The following is a 20,033-nucleotide window of genomic DNA, read 5'->3' as shown; positions in this document are numbered from 1 at the left end:
CTGGGCACCCAAAGATTGAGAACCACTGATCTAGATGGTGATCTTCATCTGTGTTATTTATTTATTTAAAGTATTTATACCCTGCTCTTCAGCCACAAAGTCTTTTAAAGCAGCTTACAAATAATTAATTTGTCCTCAGGCTTACAATAGAAATGAGATGCAACGGAGAAAGAAAATGAGATGGCTGTAAGGAAGGGGATTTAAGGCTTTATCACATTAAGTGAGGGATTCACCACACATCATGGCGAATCCATGGGGTTTCAGTGAGGAATGTGGAGAACCTGTTCCCCCCATGTCCCACATCACTTGACTTTCCACCAGCCCCATTCCACGGGAAGAAGTGTTTGCCACCCAGCTTCCCCCCATTGTAGCAAAGGCAACATGGGAAGCCTCCCATGTTGCCCCCATGGTAGCATATGCCACTTCCTCACCCCTTTCACCATGGAGCCCAGCTGGAAGTAGATGTGCATTGTGTAATGCGCTCCATGGCAAAAGGGGCGAAGAAGCCACGTACAACAAGCAAATGATGACATTGCAAGTCCAGTAGACACTGCTGCTTTGTTTCAGAACAATACCCTGTTTCCCCGAAAATAAGACAGTGTCTTATATTAATTTTTGTTCCCAAAGAGGCGCTAGATCTTATTTTCAGGGGATGTCTTATTTTTTCCACAAAGAAGAATTCACATTTATGGTTTAATTTTTTAAAAAATGAAAATTTATTATCTATTGTACAGTAGTTGTCATCACAAACCAGGATAACCAAACTGAATCCTTTCAAGAATTTCTATATTATATTTTATTGCTATACTTTTTAAAATTACTGTTTTAAATTTCTGTTTGTATGTAAATTTATGTTGTTGTTGGGCTTGTCCCTGTGTAAGCTGCCCTGAGTCCCTTCTGGGAGATGGAGGTGGGATACAAGAATAAAGTTATGTTGTTGTTATTATTATTATTATTTCTTGTTACTACCTTTATTTCCATGTACAACAATCTATGGTATGTACATTTACCGATCCTGCATGCTTCCAAACAAAAACTTTGCTAGGCCTTACTTTTGGGGGAGGCCTTATATTTAGCAATTCAGCAAAACCTCTACTAGGTCTTATTTTCTGGGGATGTCTTATTTTAGGGGAAACAGGGTAGCAGTAGCAGAGGTTGGATGGAGAATGGTCTTTCATCTGCTTTTAAAGAATCCTTGATATCTTCTCCCTTCCAGTCTCTCCACCATTTCAATGGGTGCCATTTTATTCTTTGTTCAATCCATTGTAGTTCTGTTTTTCTCTCACCATGCTGATAGCAAATTAAATTATTCATACACTCTTTTATTTATAGTCTTGTGGACCATGACTTTGGTAAATCTCATCTTCCTAATCCATGTCATCTTCCATCATTCATGAGGTTTTAGTAAAATTGTGAAAATAATATTCTTGTGTTTTTGTTGATTTTGAAAATGTTTTGTGTTCTCAGTCAGGCAAGAGGCTCTTGTAGTTGGACAGCAGGAAGGGTTTCATCAGTTGCTGGGCCAGGACACAATGACGCTGTGTCTAGCTGGCTGACTGTTACAAACATTACTAAATGACTTACTATTTAGTGGACTCCATGTATGTTCCCAATGTGTTGTATTGGACAAGCTGACTTCATGAAGGAACAAACATATTTTGTTGACTACAGCAATGGACAAGATGATGTAGAATCTGGATACTGAAGCCCATCAATACCTGGAGGCCTGTAAGAGTGTCATCTCTAATTTAGGGGATGCAGGGTAGCTATAAAGCCAGCATGGTATAATGGTTTGAGTATTGGACTTGGTCTCTGGGATACTAGGATTCCAGTCCCTGCTTGGTCATGAAGCTTACAGGGCAAGTCACACATACTCAGGTTCAGAAGGCAATGTCAAATCCTCTCTGAGCCAAACATGTCAATCAAATCATGTGATTTAGGATCATAGTTTCTCCATAAGCCAGAACTAATTTGAAGGAACACAACAAAGTATGTAACTTCATCCCATCTGGCAATGAGGATTGGCCAATAGTATGCTGGGGAACTATTGTTGACCACTATCATCACGCATCTGTCCTGTGTCATAGTTGTCTCTCTTTGGCTCACTCTTCTCTTAGGGACAACTTTGTGTTGTCCGTAGACACCTCCAAGGTCATGTGGCCAGCAAGACTGCATAAAGCGCCGTCAACTTCCCACCAGAGTGGTACCTATTGATCTACTCACATTTGGATGTTTTCGAACTGCTAGGTTGGCAGAAGCTGGGGTTAACAGGGGGAGCTCATCCCACTCCCTGAATGCGAAACACTGATCTTTCAGTCAGCAAGTTCAGCAGCTTAGCGGTTTAATCCACTGCACCACCAGGACAGTGTCATAGCAATCATAACAGATATTGATAATTATGAGAATGGAAGTATCTTTGCATGCTGCCATAACTAATTTGAACAGACAGTTTTAAAATCTCAGCCAAGACACCCTCCCCTCTGCCTTCTTCAATATTGACGTCCATTAATGTGTAAGTGGGGATATATTCAGGCCTCTGGGGCTTCACATCTTCATTGGAAGCTTATTTATCTTTGTGCAAATGAAAGCTGAGAAACACGACTCTTCATGCTGAGCCAGAACATGAGAGCATGGATGCTCCATAGGGAATTAACAGCAAGTACTTCTGCAGGAAATGAAACATTTCTGTCCCTGGTGAAGCTGCTCATCCAAGGCAATTTGCTAACACAGGAGGCAGAACGAGTGGAAAGATGTCACCACATTTGAAAAGGAGCAGAGCAGGTTTGACAGCAATTGTTATTTTCAGTTTGTACTGGATAATGATTTTGATTGGTCCTTGCCATATAGCGAATTTAAGAAGATGTTATTAACCCATCTGGGAGAAGACGAGAGCTCTGATCTATTGTCTTACATACATACCAGAGAGGAGATGAGGCTAAACATCAATTATTTCATCCTTACTAGATGAAACTAGTACAAAAATTCTTCCTGCTACATTACACCTCAAACACATGTTTCTGCAGTGCTCTGAAAACTAACAAAAGCTGTCTAAGTGAGGAAAACACAATTGTCCAAATCTTTTGTTATTCTACTATTGCCTCTCTTAAATTCCTCAAAATGTTTAGTCCAACTGGGGCTGAGAAAATATAATCCATCACGTACCACACAGCCTCGGACATTCGGAGAGATGCAATCTTAGGACCTTATCACATTGGGATAGAATCTGTTCATATCAGTATGCATCCCATATTTTTTTAGGACTGTGGTCCATTTTTAGTGGGTGAATGTAGGAGTTTTTTTTTTTGGCCCATTTAGACTTGTCCTTTTTTTTTGTCCTTACCAGCACCCCATTTTCCTCTTCAAATGTATTGCAATTAGTTAACACCTCAAATATTTATCTGGGAAAGCTCAAAGCTATTTCAAATTCTATACCCTCTGGCATAGAAAAAATGTTGCACAAATTATTTTGTGTGTCTCTTATATAAATTTTGTTTAAAGCCCTCTTATGTAGAATGTTTCATTGCAGAGGTGTTCAGGCCAGACCTAGTTTGTTTGTTGGGGGTTACCTGCTCTGTTTGTTTGGAAACTTCAGTGTTCTGGATTCTTTTTACCCACTTTTATCCCTGGCCTACTTGCAGCCTGCTGAGACCTCATTTTTATGCAATAGTTCTGTGCCAAGCGTCGATATATAACCCATTGTAGAGGTAGAGACACCATACGCAAAGGACCACAGGCAATTATTTGGAGGGAAATGCCTTCCCTTGGGGACAGTTGGACACATCTGGTAAGGAGACGACAGATCTGGGATAATCCAGGACCCAGCCGGCAGTCGTTTGTGCATGCGTGTATCTATTTGTTTGTCTTACATTTCACCTGCACCCCCATCAGTATCTGTTGAAACAGCATTGTTTGAACAGGACTGACACACAGGTCAGGAGTCTGATGACTGAGTGGTCAGAGTATCTGGTCAACCTTTTATTTAGGGGCCGGTGATATCTCTCCCTTCTGCTATCAATCTCAAGCAAATAAAGGGGTTTTCTTCATCTCTTTCAACATAAGCCCTATCTCTGACTCTCTCTCTTTCTCTTGTTTTGAAATGTGGTTTATCACTGTTACAGGACATTTTGCTCAGGCTGTGTTGAATGTGTGTGTGAGGGGGGGGGGGGGGAGGAGAGAATCTACACCAAAGAATTAATGTAATTTGACATCACTTTACCTGCCATGGCTCAATAGTATGGAATCATGAGAGTTGCAGTTTTAAAAGGTCTTCTATCCAAAAGTGCTGGTGGATTCCCTTGCACTGAGTCATGGCATCAGATTGTATTAATTCTACAATGTAGAGCCAGCTAATGAAAGGGATTGTAAATGGTAGCTTTTCCAGAACTTAGGGAAATAGGATTTTTGGACAATAACTCCCAGAATCCACCAGATCTGGCTTAAACAGAATGCCACTTGCTGGTTTACTCACTCAGTTCAACCATTCTCTGAGGTCTGTCCTATATTGCCAAATGAATCTCTGTGAGTCTATGAGGTCAATGGCTACATCAGACAGAGACTTCTTTAGAGTTTCACTCAGATTGCAGTAATTCATTTCTAGGAAGACGTGAGGTCTCACGCATATTGTTTTCAGACAAGTAAAGACTTGTTGTTCTGGAAGACCTTTGGGGAAGTAGTTCATTATTGACATCCCTCCGGCCTCTATGTTATTTAGTTTCAGTCTGTTTCAGTCTGTTTCCTTAAGTTATTTATTGTAGAGTCATTGTTTATATTTTTATATTGTAGAGTCATTGTTTATATTTTTAATCTGTATTACACAGATCTCAACTTGTCTTGTGGATCTCAAAGGTATTTTAACGTAACACACATGGGTGGGAGTTTTGCCAATCTATGTGACTATGAGGATCTATTTTTAAATTTCAGTGGGCTCTTGGGATCTTCTGGGGCTTGACTCCAGGACCTCCAGTTGAGATGAAAATGCATTGATGCTCAAGTTCTATTATATGCACTGGCTTGGTAAAGTTGTATCCCTTATATAAAATGCTAAAATCAAGGTTTGTTTCCTGGATTTAAACATATATATATCTTTTCAAGCCATGGAGGATGGGATCCACGGATGCAGAATCCCTGAATACGGAGAACCAAATGTACCTGATGGAAGGGATGAGTAAGTGTATCAATTCTAAGAGAAAGGCTTCAAAAACCAAACAAATTTTGAAAGTTATTCACAATTTGAGATTTACTCTGTGCAAAATTCTCACATGGTGGTTTTGCAAAGAAACCAACCTTTTCTGCACACGAAACAGCTTTTTCTGTGCATAAAATAATGCCAGAATTTTGTACCTGCTACATAGTCATAATCCCTACATAGCCCAGATGGTATACTTAACTAGTACAGGATATGCCTTATTGAACACAGTGGGATTTTAAGGTAGCATTAACAGGGAGAAACAGCACGATGTAGTGGTTTGAACATTGAACTATGACCTACAGATGGTTTGAATCCCCGTTTGGCCTGGGAAACCCAATGGATGACTTTGGGCAAGTCACTCTCTTAGCCTCAGAAAGAGTCTAAGAGTTTGAATAAATCATGCTAAGGAAACCCCATGATAAAATATGACTTGAAGGCACAAGAGCAACAGCATGCATGGGTTTGCATTGTTAATTCCTTTCTTGTAGCAATTCTGGATAAAACAGAGGGATGGGTACTTTGGTTCATAAAAATAAAATGAGCTCTCTGGTGCAAGTGAGATTTTAAATAAGCCTTCTCAGTAATGCCTTGTAGCTAGATAATTAACATTAGAGCTGTTAAAAGCTGGCTGTGAGATCTTTAAAAAGAAGACGTTGACGAGATGAGAATCTAAATTACTCCTGCCAGCCTGGGAAGCCTTTCTGAGCAAAATGTATCTATACAGTAATAAATGTTTAAGTGAGGGATGATAGATGTTTCCAGCGATGAGAGAGAAGCTGCAGAGTTAAAGTTTGCTCTTCTCTGACCCTAAAGTGTTCGCTTTGCATGAGTCACCAGGCTGACAGGTAAATTAGCCAAAATCCCTGAAAGAGGCAGCAGCAGCTTTTGGGACCTTGGGTTAGTTATGCAGCATTACTCTCTCCAGCTTGCACAGATGAAGCGCATGGCTTGACCCTAATAAAGGCCCTTTCTACACTGCCATATAAAATCCACATTACCAGCTTTGAACTGGATTATGTGGCTGTATAGACTCAGATAACCCAGTTCAAAGCAGAGAATGCAGATTTATTTATCATGTCAGAAGCAAAAGTTAAAACTTGGCATTATACTAAATTTCCTTTGATCAGAAGCTGGCCACTTTGAGTGTCTCTGGTGTCTCTGTAAGAAGGTCCTCCATTGTGCATGTGACAGGGCTCAGGCTGCATTGTAGGAAGTGGTCTGTGGTTTGCTCTTCTCCACACTCACAGGTTGTGGACTCCACTTTGTAGCCCCATTTCCAGAGATTGGCTCTGCATCTTGTGGTGCCAGAGCGCAGTCTGTTCAAGTAGCCCAATCTTCTGTGTGCCCAGGAAGATGTTTCTCATCTGGTATCAGCCTTTGACTGAGGTTCCGGGTTTTAGCCTGCCACTTTTGGATTCTCGCTTGCTGAGGTGTTCCTGCAAGTATCTCTGTAGATCTTAGTAAGCTGTTTCTTGATTTAAGACATTGGCATGCTGGCTGATATCCAAACAGAGGATGGGTCGGAGATGTTAATGCCTTGGTTTACATTACTTGCTGCTTCTTTCCGATGGCTATCAGGTGGTGCAATAGCAGATAAACAATAACATTTCTCCAGTGGCATTGGGCGTGATAATGTGGATTATCTGCTTTGATAATCTGAATTAGGTCGCAAGTAACAGGGACCATGCTAACCCCAGGCCCCTTCTGCACTGCCATATAAATCCAGATTATCAAAGCAGATAATCCACATTACCTGCTTTGAACTGGATTATATAAATCTACATTGCCATATAATCCAGTTCAAAGCAGATGATCTGGATTTTATACGGCAATACAGAGTGGGCCTCAGTTGTAAGAAGCCCAACATTAGCTTGCTTATAGCCCAAGTGCTGGTCATAAATATAAAGCTCGATATTGCTCAGATTCAGGCTGTCTTGCAGACCATTTCCCCCTGTATGAACCTGCCGTGGTTTTGAGATAATCAGAAGAGGCCCAGCTCTCAGTCCCAACCCATCACAAGCACTGGTTGAGGCATACAACTGGATTGTCTCGCTTTTATTAGAAAGCCAATGTTTGTTAGGAAGCCGAGGCAGACCCCCTGCAATTGCATTTCTGTTAAGAACAAAAGAGATGTGAGCAGAAGGTCACACAAAGCAATAACAGAATCCCAAGAGAGTCAATAATCTTTCAAATCCATGTTTAGTCATCATTCCCTGTGTGGATAAGAGTCTGTTATCCTTAAACCACCTTCGGCAAGCAGAAAGCAGGTACATCCCTCTGCATTGCTTGGTTTTGAAATCCTGGACATTTTCAAGAAACATAAAATATCTTTCAAGTTCAGATATTCAGAATAAAAATTAAAACAAAGAGTGGAAGAGCCAGGCAGATAGTTTATTGGGTGGATTTGAGGTCCCATTCATACTGCCACATAATGTAGTTTTAGAATTCAGATTAATTGTATTAAACTGGATTACACGAGTCCACACTCATAAAATCACAGAGTTGGAAGAGACCTTATGGGCCATTCAGTCCAACCCTCTGCCAAGGAGCAGGAAAATCACATTCAAAACACCCCTGACAGATGGCCATCCAGCTTCTGCTTAAAAGCCTCCAAAGAAAGAGTTTCTGTCCTTATTAGAGAAGGCTAAAGGCCTTGTAAAACTACAACTCCTAGGATTTCACAGATGGAGCCTTGGCTGTTAAATGGTTTCACTAATTCTATAGTGTAGATGCACCCAAAGTAAGTTTTTCAGAATTAAAACTCAATGGCCAAGACAGCTAAATTACTGTGGGAGCTGTAATCTAGAAACATCATTTTTCTAAGCTTTGGCTGGCATTGAACAAGCACCAGAGAAGTGGAGCCTGCTAGTAGAAGCATGGACAGGACAGTTTGCAAGATGTGTAAGAGTTTGCTAATTATTTCAAAATTACTTTGAACGTCCTTGTGAGGAATTAGGTCACTGTCACACATGAGGCTGTTGCAAATCCTACATTTCTGGTCAGCGGCTGCATGTGACATGGCAAGGAATTTTTTTAAAATTAAATTTCACAATAATCCAATCTGTAGCAACTATGCAGGCAAGTAACCAAATATGAAACACTGTAATGCAGTAAATGTGTGTTGGAAAATGATTAAATTGGTTGGCGGGGGAAATAAAACAAATTGCTCTAACTAGGAGTAATTATGAATTAGCGATGGATCATCCTCTGATTTCCATTCTGTTTTAAAAGAGCCTGTTTTGTGTGAGAGAAAACAAATTACGATGGGGAATTATCCTATAGTATAATGAAGCCAAGACCCATAGGGTCAAAGCCCTAGAAATTTATAATTAGCACAGGCTAATCAAATCTCTACATGCCATGTGTAATTGATTTCCCCAGCAATCATGTATTGTTATGAGCTATTGTAATCCAAATAATGTTGCCAGGTTTTCTAAACAGCATTAGAAGGCAGCTAAAATTCATGACAACAAAGGTCGACAATCAGGAGATACTATTAACGAGTTTGTGTTCTTCCTAAATACCAAATGAAAGTATTGATTCAGTTCGTTTAGCCATGCATTTCTCTGTAAAATGAATATGCTACTCATGTTCATAAAAATCATATGATGCTCACATTTCTTTATGGAGGGTCTGCACACCAAAATATGAGATTCTTCAGCAAAGTTTATATGATTCCAATAGTCAAACAAATACAGTAAGGAAGATCTTTTACTCTCCAAAGAAGTTTTATGCCCTGGGTTGCAATTTGTGTTGTTCAATATGCTGTCACTTTCTGACTTCACCTTCCATAACTTTGTAACTACAATATCATAACTTCCAATGTTTTATGTATGAAAGCCAGGACATGTGTGAACATGCAACATTGGGATTTAGTCAAGATGGCAGAGTAAATGATGCAGGAGAACTACAGGATGTTTGAAAAAGAACTTCCTATTCACCATTTAATTTAAATGGTGAATAGGGAGTTCTTTTTCAAACACCACGTATAAAGAAACATTGAAATTGTGTTGTCAAAGGCTTTCATGGCCAGAATCACTGGGTTGCTGTGAGTTTTTCAGGCTGTATGGCCATGTTCCAGCAGCATTCTCTCCTGATGTTTCACTTGCCTCTGTGGCTGGCATCTTCAGAGGTTCTTCAGAGGTTGAAACTGATAAGGGGAGATTTTCACATCTATAGTTGTGATGTGCCTTTATTATCAAGTGTTCCACATACCCATGTACTTTTAAAAGTGGGATTTTATGTGTAAAAAATCATGGATTCCTCAACTTTCTTTTTTGGGGAAAATTGAATTGACTTTTCTATAACAATCAAGAAGTGACAGTTCACCTTCTCTGCACAGCTTAAAAAACAATCATGATATTCAAAACCAAGGATGCATACTCTCCAGTTGTAATTTGGCAGGACCAGCTCTCTACCATCCCACTTTTAAAATGTCCTGATTATGATGTCTTCTTTCCCCCACTTTTCTCCTTTGTTTTCAGATCATTGTAGTTGCTGCAAAATGGGTTTGAAAAGAAAAAGCATTTGATTACCTCGCAGTAGAGAAACTAGAGGAAGGGGCAGAGTTATGACTTTTCCAGTAGGCTGATTTGCTTTTTTTATTTGTTTTTTAGTATATAAATTTTAGGGTTTCTCTGTTTAAAATAATAGCTTTACTTGGTCTTCTTTTGTTCTTTTGTTGCTTGGTCTCATCCTTTTAACCACATTCTGGTGTTGCTGGACCACACTTCTACCTGGGAGATTATAGAAGTGGAAATCTGGCTTTGGTGCCAGGCACTGAACAGCTGCCCACATCTTGCCTACACACTTGGTAATTTCCACAAAACTGTGCCTCATATCCTTATTTTAGAAATAAGGGGTGGTTGTTTCATCATTATGCTTTGCTATTCTGTTCTCTCTCCCGTGAATGGAAATTCAAGGTGGTTTCACTGGGGTTGGGGAAAATTGGTTCCTATAGGTAGCCAACCGCTCTCCTTTTTGCCACCCCACATGGATCAATATTTTAATGTGACTTATCAGACTGGCTTGTTTACATAAAAACTCCAGAGCCCATAAAGGCCAAGGGGAGGTCAGTTTTGGAAACAGACTCATTGAAAGCCCGTCAAAGTACTGTAGCTAAGACCATCAGAGACAGAAACCTCATGTTTTGTACTTGAGAGAAAAGCCAAAGGCAACATAAGTATAAAGAGCAAATAACAGCAATACAACAAAACAGGAGCATCCTCCATTTATGTGGGATGGTAAGTGATTTCCTTGAGTGGGTCTGTATATATGCCTTCAATATATGTGTATTTTATCAAATGTTTTAGATGGTTATCTGTTTTTAGCAATGTTGTATCCCACCTCAAAATCACCTGTATAGGCTTATTGTAAATTGTAATATTTCAGTTATTTGAACTAATACCAACAGTCTATTTGTGTGGTCAGTGGACTGCAGCAGAGCTGTGAAGTCACTCAGGGTTGGATCTTTCTATTTATAAGCCAGAGAAATATCAAAATTGCAGTCCACAAAAGAAAAAGTGGGATTTTATGTGAGTTTTAGTTACTTTCCCCCAACATGCTAATTGCTAACATATTACTGGAACAAGTTCTGAAAATACAATGCAAGGCTAGATGTGTGAAATAGCTAATAATTCCAGTGCATCCAGCCAACAAAACTAGACTGGATGATTATTTTTTTTTGGGAGAGGGCAGGGGGAATGAGGGAATTAAATTTATGCAAATGGCAACCACTTCTTCAACCTCTTTCTTCTATGTGGCTTATATGAATGTTTTTCTTTGATATTATTCTTTGCTGGCACAATGAGAACTTTCATGTTCAGAAATCCACCAAAGCAGAAGACAGGATTATGGGGATGGGAGGAAGGAAAGGTGGCTTTCATTGCTGCAAAGCTGCCAAAAGTAATGTGCAGGCTGAATGCCATATCATTCCCTTGCCATTTCCTTATCTAATGATCATGTATTTCAAGAATGTCAAGCCCAAAGAAAGTACAGTCCTGGATGTTTCGTTTTCTGCATTCTTCAAATCGATTCCTAAATAACAGCTACAGATCCTCTAACATTTTACAGATTAAAATTAGGATAACAGTGACCAAGCAATATCAGATTATGGTCAGTGAGGAAGGACGCAAGGCAGTGGCTTGGTTTTGCATGATGTTTTACAGGTTTGCACTCCTTCTTCTCCTTTCCCCAGGTTAAGTGAATTGGGCACAACCCAAGTTTTCACTTTGATTTCCATTTTTAGCAATTTATGTAAGGTGAGATAAAAAGGAAGTATGGGAGGAGGAAGATAAACTGGATATGTTAAAAACACTTTTAAAAATCGGACAACAAAAGTTTGATGGAAGTGTCCCTATCAAATTGGGACAGTTGGAGAATATGCAGATGGCTTCTAATAAAAATGGAAAAAATGATTCTGTCAAGTTAAGGGTGTATTGCTATCCATCCATTCATCCTTGTGCCAGCCTTTTAGTATTTTCTATTTGACACCTGGCTGCATTCAAAAGTTTGTTCTGCCCTCCATTTTAACTACCAAAACGGCATCAGCGTATCCTTTGTCAAAGTTCATATGAGAGCTGGAGGGATTTCCAGTGCTATAATCTAAAATAACTTTTCCAGAGTCTACTTAAAAATCCATAATTGCTTCCTCTATGATTTCTGCATGCATTTTCAGGTCCTTTGTTAAATTTTTATCCCATCTTTCCCTCCTGAATCTGAGTCAGATTCAGGATTTCATCACATTGAGGTCCTTGATGCCGAGGACAGGAAGCAGGGCAAATCATGAGGCAGTGGGCCAAATTTGTCGCCCGGTGCCCTGCTTGCCCATCACACGCCAGAAGTTGTAGCTTTCCAGCATGATCTCATGTTATCCCCATGATTCTCTACCTGAACACAGGTAGTTTCCTATGTTCAGATTTCCTATTTCTTCCACGCTTCCTCAACACAGCTGGAAGTAGAAATGTGTCATGGGATGAAATCAGGCGGACTCTGTGCTGGCTGTGTCAAGGAAGTGTCACAGGACGAGGAATTTAATGTGATGTGGTAGTCAATGTGGCTCTTTTTCTCTTACACTTCCTTGTTCTTGACTCACCAATATACGTTTATTTCTTTTTCTCAATCCTTTTTTTAAAAATAGTTTACAGAACCATCTGTTTTATCTGTCCTGTTAAATCAGTCCTCTTTAATTTCATCTCCAGTTTTCAGGGTTTAAGTGATATGTACTTAAAATGTTTATCTCGCTAAATCAGACTGCATAGAACATAAGCCAGGGCCTATCCTTCAAACCTTACACCCTCCAACTGTCCCAATTTGGCATAGACAGTCCCAATTAATCCTTTGTCATCCCACTTTTTTCAGTTGCTTTAAAAATGTTTCCATTTTGATCTTCTCTTCTCACTTCCTTCTGCTGTCTTTATCTTATTTCTATTGGTGCAAACTAATCTCCAAGTGCAAAAACAGTTGGTACTCAATAAATGCAGGCGGGAGAAGAGGAAAGTCAGAATCTTGTCCTTCCCTGTTGACTCAAGCAAAAGAAAACTGTTGCAGCCCTTCTTAACTTGTCTGGTGTACCTCATTAATAACTTTTGCCATCTTGACCACACCACTCTTGACCACATTTGTCCTGGTTTTCATCTGTGAAATGCTAGAGAATTAGAGGTCTGCTTTTGGGAATGGATTTCTATGGATGGAGCCCCATTTCTCCTTTCCCTCATCTTTTAAATCCCATTCTTGCTCTCCTTTGAGTGGCTTGCTGCTCCTGGGGCTTGTCACATCCGTGGCTAGATATGTACTGTTTACAGAGCTTACTCCTACTCACTCTGTGACAGCAAACATTCAAATGTTCTGCTTAAGCTTTCCTTTTGGCTTCTCTTTCACTCTCCTCTCCTTCAAAATGCCTTTCCAAATGGTGTTTTATCATTTTGCCAAGCATTGAGGGACAGGAAGTGCAGCCGCTGAGCCAGACAAAACAGAGCCAAGTGGCATGGGAGCCCTCAGGACTTTCAGGCCAAGATGTGCTTGGCAATGGCCTCCATTGTGCGCCATTAGGGATGCCAAATGTCTCCTTTAGTAGCCATGCTGTGGCAGTGCTATTGGTCTCTCAAGCTGCTCAATGCCTTCTGTTTGTCTTTCTCAGCTCTTTGTTTTTTTCCAGATAACTAGCTTTCTGTGTCTGTGTGTATGCCTTCAAGTCTCTAGCTGATTTATGGCGATGCCATGAACTTCATAGGGTTTTCTTAGGCAAGAAATACTCAAAGGTAGCTTTGCCAGTTGGCTTCTCTCAAATATTGCTTACAGCACCTGATTTTTGATAATCTGCTATCAAAGTACTAGCCAGGTCTAATCCTGCTTAGCTTCCAAGATCAGATAGGATATGGTGCCTTTCGATTCTTAGGTATCATCTGCTTTGAGGAGAGGCAGGTAGCTAAAAACTAAGGTTGGTATTTTAGATGTTTGAGGTCCCACTGAACTACCCACCTACCTTGCATTGCTTTATCTACCCCATTTCTGACAATCAAACAATCATATGATGACAATTATTATTTCATCCATTTATATCCCATCCTTCTCATCCCAGGGGGTGAGGAACAACTCAGGGCAGCCTCACAACTGGCAACCATTAGATGCCAAAAACAACAATTATAGTAATAATTACAATTAAAATAGATAGTTAAAGCAACAATCATAAAAGCATCAGTTTAAAATTACAGATCATCTAACCCAGTGTTGTGTTAATCCTACTTCTTAATTAACATCATTCACCAGATGTATTTTCTCTCTTTGGCATGTTTCACTTCAAAGCAAGCACACAAGATCAACATACCCTCCAGCTGTCCCAGTTTGGCAGCAACACTCTCAAGTCATCATTGTTTCAGCTGTGTTTTAAATGCCAGGGTTTGTTTCTTGTCTTCCCATGTTCTTCTTCCTTCTCAGGTTACTTCAGTTGCTGCTAACTGTGTTCAAAGTGAAAAAAGTAGTTTCTGTTCAGTTAACTCACCAGGAAGGCATGTAGGATAGGACAGAATTTTTCCCTTCCCAGTAAGATCAAGCAAAAGCAAACTGTTGCGACCTTTCCTAACTTGTGTGTTTACCATTTTGACCACATTGTGTTGCTGCCTCACTATGGGTATCCTGGATTTTATCCTTGAAATGTTGGAGAATATGGATGAATCTTGAAGTCAAAACTTATCATGATCGGGATAGCTATGTTTATTATTTACTTGTCTTCTGCTTTCATGTTTGAACAGTTTTGAAAACGTAGAATTTTCAAAACAGATGTGCACAGATAAAAGCAGTCTCCCTTTCCTTGTCCTCCCAGACAAACATGTTATATGTGAGAGCTAAGAGGAGGTTTGAAGCCTAGCATTTCACTTTGTACAAGAAGGAAGTAGAGAAGTGAATAAATCAGTGCAGGTACCATGACAATTTCTAGTTTAGAATAGTCTGGGCTGCCTCTCAGTGATGGCAATTCCCAGTTCTGTGGGGTGATTAATCCACTGATAGCCATCAGACTACATTGCTAGCCATAAGGCAGAATGGGGTATACTTGTTCCATGGTTGGAAACGGGGATGCTAACTCACCCCACCACTTTAGATAGCAAGCTTCATCTAGTGTGACGGCCACTTTTGTTAACAGAGCTCAAATTTGAATGTGGAAGGGCAGCATTGTGTTAATGATATAGTTCAGAATTCGATTCCCTCCTTGGCCATAGAAAACCACTGGGTGCTCTTGGGTGAGTCATACTCACTCAGCCCCCCCCCCCAAAAAAAACCCCATGATAATTTGACTTACGGTCTCCATAAGTCATGAATGACTTGAAGGCACACATCAACAAATGCAAGCAAACTAGTACCTGGAGTTGGGACCCTGAGGCCAATACACATAATGCTACGCTTTGACCAAGTTGATAATCTTTTAATATTTCATGCATCTATTCCTGCGAAAAGCCTTCTTCAGTTATCTTTGTCTCAGAACTATTACATCCAGAATACCCTGAATTATATTTCTTGCCATCCCAATGCCTTCTGCAGGCCACATAGTCTATATAACAAAAGAATATTACCTTCCACTTCCCCAGGAAGTTTCTCTATTTCTTTTTTCAAATGTTGATAGAACAACTCTTTTTTATTGTTTTTCTTCATTAAGGAAGGAAGAAGAAGCGGGTACTTAGTGAAATGAAATGCCAATTTATAGAGAAAACTAATCATTTTAGACATTGCCTACACCTGCCATACCATTTTAATCAGGCTGGTTACAGCTTGCTCTTGGCCCCCTTTTCAAAAGGGCTTTTGAAATGAAAATGAAAGGCAATAGAGGTGGAGGAAGGGGGAGCAACCTAACAATAATGTTCTAATCTCCAGCCTTTTGAATTCATTTCTTTTTCCTGTTTGCTACAGCGTGCCTCAAGAACCAGTGATTGGCTCTTCTAAGAGATCCATTCAGACCAATGCAAAATGCCAAGATGAATCAGTCAATATGCCTGAAATGTTTGCAGATTGGACACACGTTGGCACTGAGGCCCAATATTCAATAAGCGGCACTATCTTCACTTATTCTTCTTCAGCACCCATTGAAGGTAATGTTTGCATAAAAAGTGATATTTGCATCTGTCACTTTATAGACCAAACATAATTCACAATATTAAGAAATTTACCTAGAATTGCTTGGCTGGTCTTGCTGATACTGCTCATGGTTTGAATGAAATAATTTTTTCAGTAGTGGCACCAGAATCCTTAACCTTTTTTACACCAAACTCACTAGACCAGGTATGGGCAAACTTTGGCCCTCCAGGTGTTTTGGACTTCAACTCACACAATTCCTAACAGCCGGTTGAAGTCCAAAACACCTGGAGGGCCAAAGTTTGCCCATACCTGCACTAGACAGAAAAAAAAACCCCAAACATTTCCTGAAATTTCTGAAAAACAAAATGTTCAGAGTGTCAATTGGATGTTTCCTAAAAATTAGTTAATACATTTTAATTCTAGATGATGATGAAGATGAAGATCATGTTAATGATGATGTAAGACCTCATTACTGTAACCTTGGACCTGGGGGAAAGTGGTCTCTCTAGCAATGTGTTAGATACTCCAGGTGAAACTATTTTATGCTTTCCTCAGAAGTTACCATATAGTCATCCTGAAGGACCTGGAAAATTCCTAGAAATGATACCGTTCTAGGAGGGCAGTGGGGTAGGCCAGGAAAAGTTACTTATAGTTCATCTACATTATCAATTTTTTGCAGTTTGATACCACTTTAACTCCTATGGCTCAATACTATGGAATCATGTGAATTGTTGCTTTAAAAGGTTTTCATCCTTCTGTGCCAAAGAGTGCTGTTGCCTCACCAAACTTCAAATTCCATGATTGGATAGCATTGAGCCACATTCGTAGTGTAAAATTACATTCATTCTACAGTGTAGATGCCACCCTTTCTCTTACTGCCCAACTGAAAATTGTCAGTTTATAAACAAAAAATTATGAACTCATTTTGATAAAACTTCAGATTTGCCATCTGATGATTTTTGTGAGAGGGCATAGCCAAATGACAAACTTCTACAAGTGCTTTTTCAGAAGTTAATGTTTTAACTGCATTTAGCATAGACTGTGGCTTGGCAGAACTGCTAAGGAGCATAGGTGCTAAGGAGCACTAGGTGTTGACCTAGTTATATTACACCACAGCCAAAGAACCCACAATGGAGCAGGAGAATTAATAATTGAACACCCCAGATATATTAGTTACCTTTATATCCTGTCACTCTTCCCAGGCATAACACAATATGCATGTCGTCACTCTGTCCCTTCCTCCCCCAATTTATCATCACAACTGTGAACTGTGAATATTAGACTAAAAGGAAGTGACTGGTCAAGTTTTGTGGCTGAAAGAATAATTTTTGGTGTGTGGGCACTCACAAATTGACAGTATAGGGCAGTATAGGACTAGATAACTTTTTTCTTCTTTGGTAGACAATAGTTCTTCATATTCAGCAGGGTGGGAAACTGCGCAGGGAGAGGGCCAATTTTCACCCATACACCCCAACATGGCCATACCACAGGGGCGGTTCAACCGCAAGGCAAATTAGGCAGTTGCTTAAGGCGCCATCCTCTAGGGGGCGCCGTTGAGGCACCTCCTGCCTCCGCGGTCTGGCCTGCCTTCGCTTCTGGCGAGGTCGCCCTCCAGCCGGGTGAAGTCCACACTGCCCTATATCCCTGTTCAATGTTTGGTGCTAAATTCACAAATATAGTAATTCCTACATAACATTACCATGTATTGAACTGCTTTTTCTGTTGATTTGTTGTTAAAAAAATGATGTTTTTGTGCTTAATTTGTAAAATCATAATGTAATTTGATGTTTAATAGGCTTTTCCTTAGTCCCTCCTTATTATCCAACATTTTTGCTTATCCAACGCTTTTTTTTAGTGATTGGTTTGGGGGGGGGCGCCAAAATTCTGTTCACTTACACTTGAAAATTACCTAGGGCCAGCCCTGCCACACCACCATACCACTTCAAGTTATTAGTTTTCTCAGGGGTGGGATTTTGGCATGCCATGCCTGCATGTATATTAGGACAGTTCTGGAAAATTTCTTTTAAAAATCACATTAGAAATTGTGGATTTCAGGAGGCTTTTGTGGGAGCTGGAGAGATCCAGAGGTATCAAAAATGTGATTTGGGCTGCATGTGGCCATGAAGCATACTTTCTCCACCCCACAACAGTTGGCATCCCTATTGTATTTTCTCCTGGAATTGCACATTAAATGCCTAATCCTTTCTCTGTATTTTTGCAGGAATCCACAGTTGTACTTCTATAAATCTAGAGCTGCCAGTGTTGCATCTCCCTTAAGGATCTTCTTTCCTGCTGGAGCTGTGGAGTGTGACAATGGTGTTTGTATCCAATCCGTCAAACGCCATTATCACACTAAATAGCTACTGCTAGAGAAGCCATCGGTTCAGGTTTGGGGCAGGAGGAAGAAGAAGAGAATACAACCGTTTTCAAGACAACTCTTTACTTTTATGGAGTCAAAAGACTATACATTAAATAAAAATATGCTCTGCTTTCCTAAAACTACACACTGGGGTCCTTTCTGTTTTTTCCAGAGATATTTAGGATTCGTATTTGGCTGAGATTATGCATCAGGTGGTGGGTCATAAAGTTCTGTTCAGGTCTCCTATCTCATCCCCTCTCCATACAACCCATAAACCTAACTTTTACATGCTGAGCCCTCTTCCCAACATGACCATGTACTGATTGTAGCAATGTTCTACATGTGTTGTTCAGTAGTACAACAAGCAACCTTGGACAGAAATCTTAAAGCCCATTTATATTATGCTAAATGCATAGCATTTGGGCATCAAAGCATTTATTTTCTTCATTAGCAAGTTAATATTTGCTGCTGTTTTAGTTTGGAAGAGAAGGGTTTTTGTTGTTGTTGCTGTATTGACTTTTGATGAATAAGCTTCAGAATGGAGGGATAATTCCATTTTTGGCTCTCAGCTCTGTACCACTCAGCTGTGTACATATTCATCATTTAGCTAAGTGCTGAGTGAAATTACTGCTAACTTGTCATACTCTGGCAGGCAAACAACAAAGATCAATTTCCATCATTGCCATATAAATATTCCAAAGGTGTGTATGTGCTTCATTAAAATCAATGGAGAGGATGTGAACTGAAATGTTTTCATACACACACCTTCTAGGGCAGGCATGGGCAAACTAAGCCCCAGGGGCTGGATGTAACCTCCTGGGTGCTTACTTCAGACCCTCCTCATTTTCCCTGTCCTCTTGGCCTAAGGACACAATAGCCCACTGCATCCTTATGCCAAAAAGATGGGGGAGGAAGGCACATAGCAGCTGAGAGCCATCTGGAGTGCTTTCAGACTACGAGTGTCTTGCCATTCTCCTGGCATAAGGACAGTGCGAGCAACCCCATCCTTATGCCAGGAGACGGATCAAAGAAGGCACGTGGTGGCTGAGAGACCTCCAGAGGATTGAGGGAGGAGGATGGGAAGGAGTATCAGGGCAGTCGCTGCATGTCTTGCTTTCCTCCCAGCATAAGGATGGGACGAGCAGCCCCATCCTATGCTGGAAGAACAGCCTGAGGATGAACCCGGGCCCTGACCTGCTCCCTCCTGGCCTCTTCCTTTCTTGTGCCCTCCTCACCCAGCATTTGCCTGTCCTCCCTCCCTCTTGGCCTGGCCCTCCCCGGCCGGGTGAACAGTGTGGCCCCAAGGCAAAAAAGTTTGCCCATGCCTGTTCTTGACAGTGAGGAAGAGTACAAAAAGTATTGGTGCAGTTGATTAACAGAACGCATAATAGCAATAAAGTTATCAATTATTTATGTTGTTTTTGTATTCCTAACTTTGTCAGTTAGTTTATCCATAAGAGACAGATACCAAATTCCTTCCATTCAACCACAGATGGATAAAACTGTTGGTCGAGACCCTGTATCACAGTTATAAATGTATAACCTAGAATTCAGAGTCTGTGTAGCATAATGATTTGAGAGTTTGACTACAACTCTGGAGAGCGGGGGCTGGATCATTGCTCGGCCATGAAAATGTACTATGCAGGCATGTAGCGGGGGGGGGGGGCTTGAGGGTTTCACACCCCCCCCCCGAAATTCTCAGCGTGGTCCGCGAGAAGGCCTTACATTTATTATTTAAACTGTTATGTTTATTCATATCATGATCTGATCACCATGCTCAATATATCCCATAAGCATTGGGGGTATTGGGATAATGATATGAAAGGTTTGCTAGGGTAGATCATCTCTCACCCAGACTTAGCCCCCCCCCCCAAACCAAAATCCCAGCCCCTCCCGAATCAAAATCCTGGCTATGGGCCTGGT

The 20,033-nt window shown here is 40.5% G+C and overlaps 1 long non-coding RNA gene and 1 other non-coding gene across 2 annotated transcripts; both read left to right on the top strand.

The window, feature by feature from the left end:
- Positions 1 to 10,255: 10,255 nt before the first annotated feature.
- LOC103279525 (uncharacterized) lies at positions 10,256 to 18,253 on the top strand. The gene is made up of 3 exons (XR_010003643.1): positions 10,256 to 10,431; positions 15,587 to 15,765; positions 17,973 to 18,253. It is a non-coding gene; the product is annotated as an uncharacterized LOC103279525 (long non-coding RNA).
- mir122 (microRNA mir-122) lies at positions 18,039 to 18,123 on the top strand. The gene has a single exon (NR_129830.1). It is a non-coding gene; the product is annotated as a microRNA mir-122 (primary transcript).
- Positions 18,254 to 20,033: the final 1,780 nt, after the last annotated feature.

Source organism: Anolis carolinensis, chromosome 2, assembly GCF_035594765.1.
Source record: "Anolis carolinensis isolate JA03-04 chromosome 2, rAnoCar3.1.pri, whole genome shotgun sequence".
Lineage (NCBI taxonomy): Eukaryota > Metazoa > Chordata > Lepidosauria > Squamata > Dactyloidae > Anolis > Anolis carolinensis.
The sequence above is the reverse complement of the archived record's forward strand: the minus strand, read 5'-3'. Positions and strand labels throughout refer to the sequence as shown.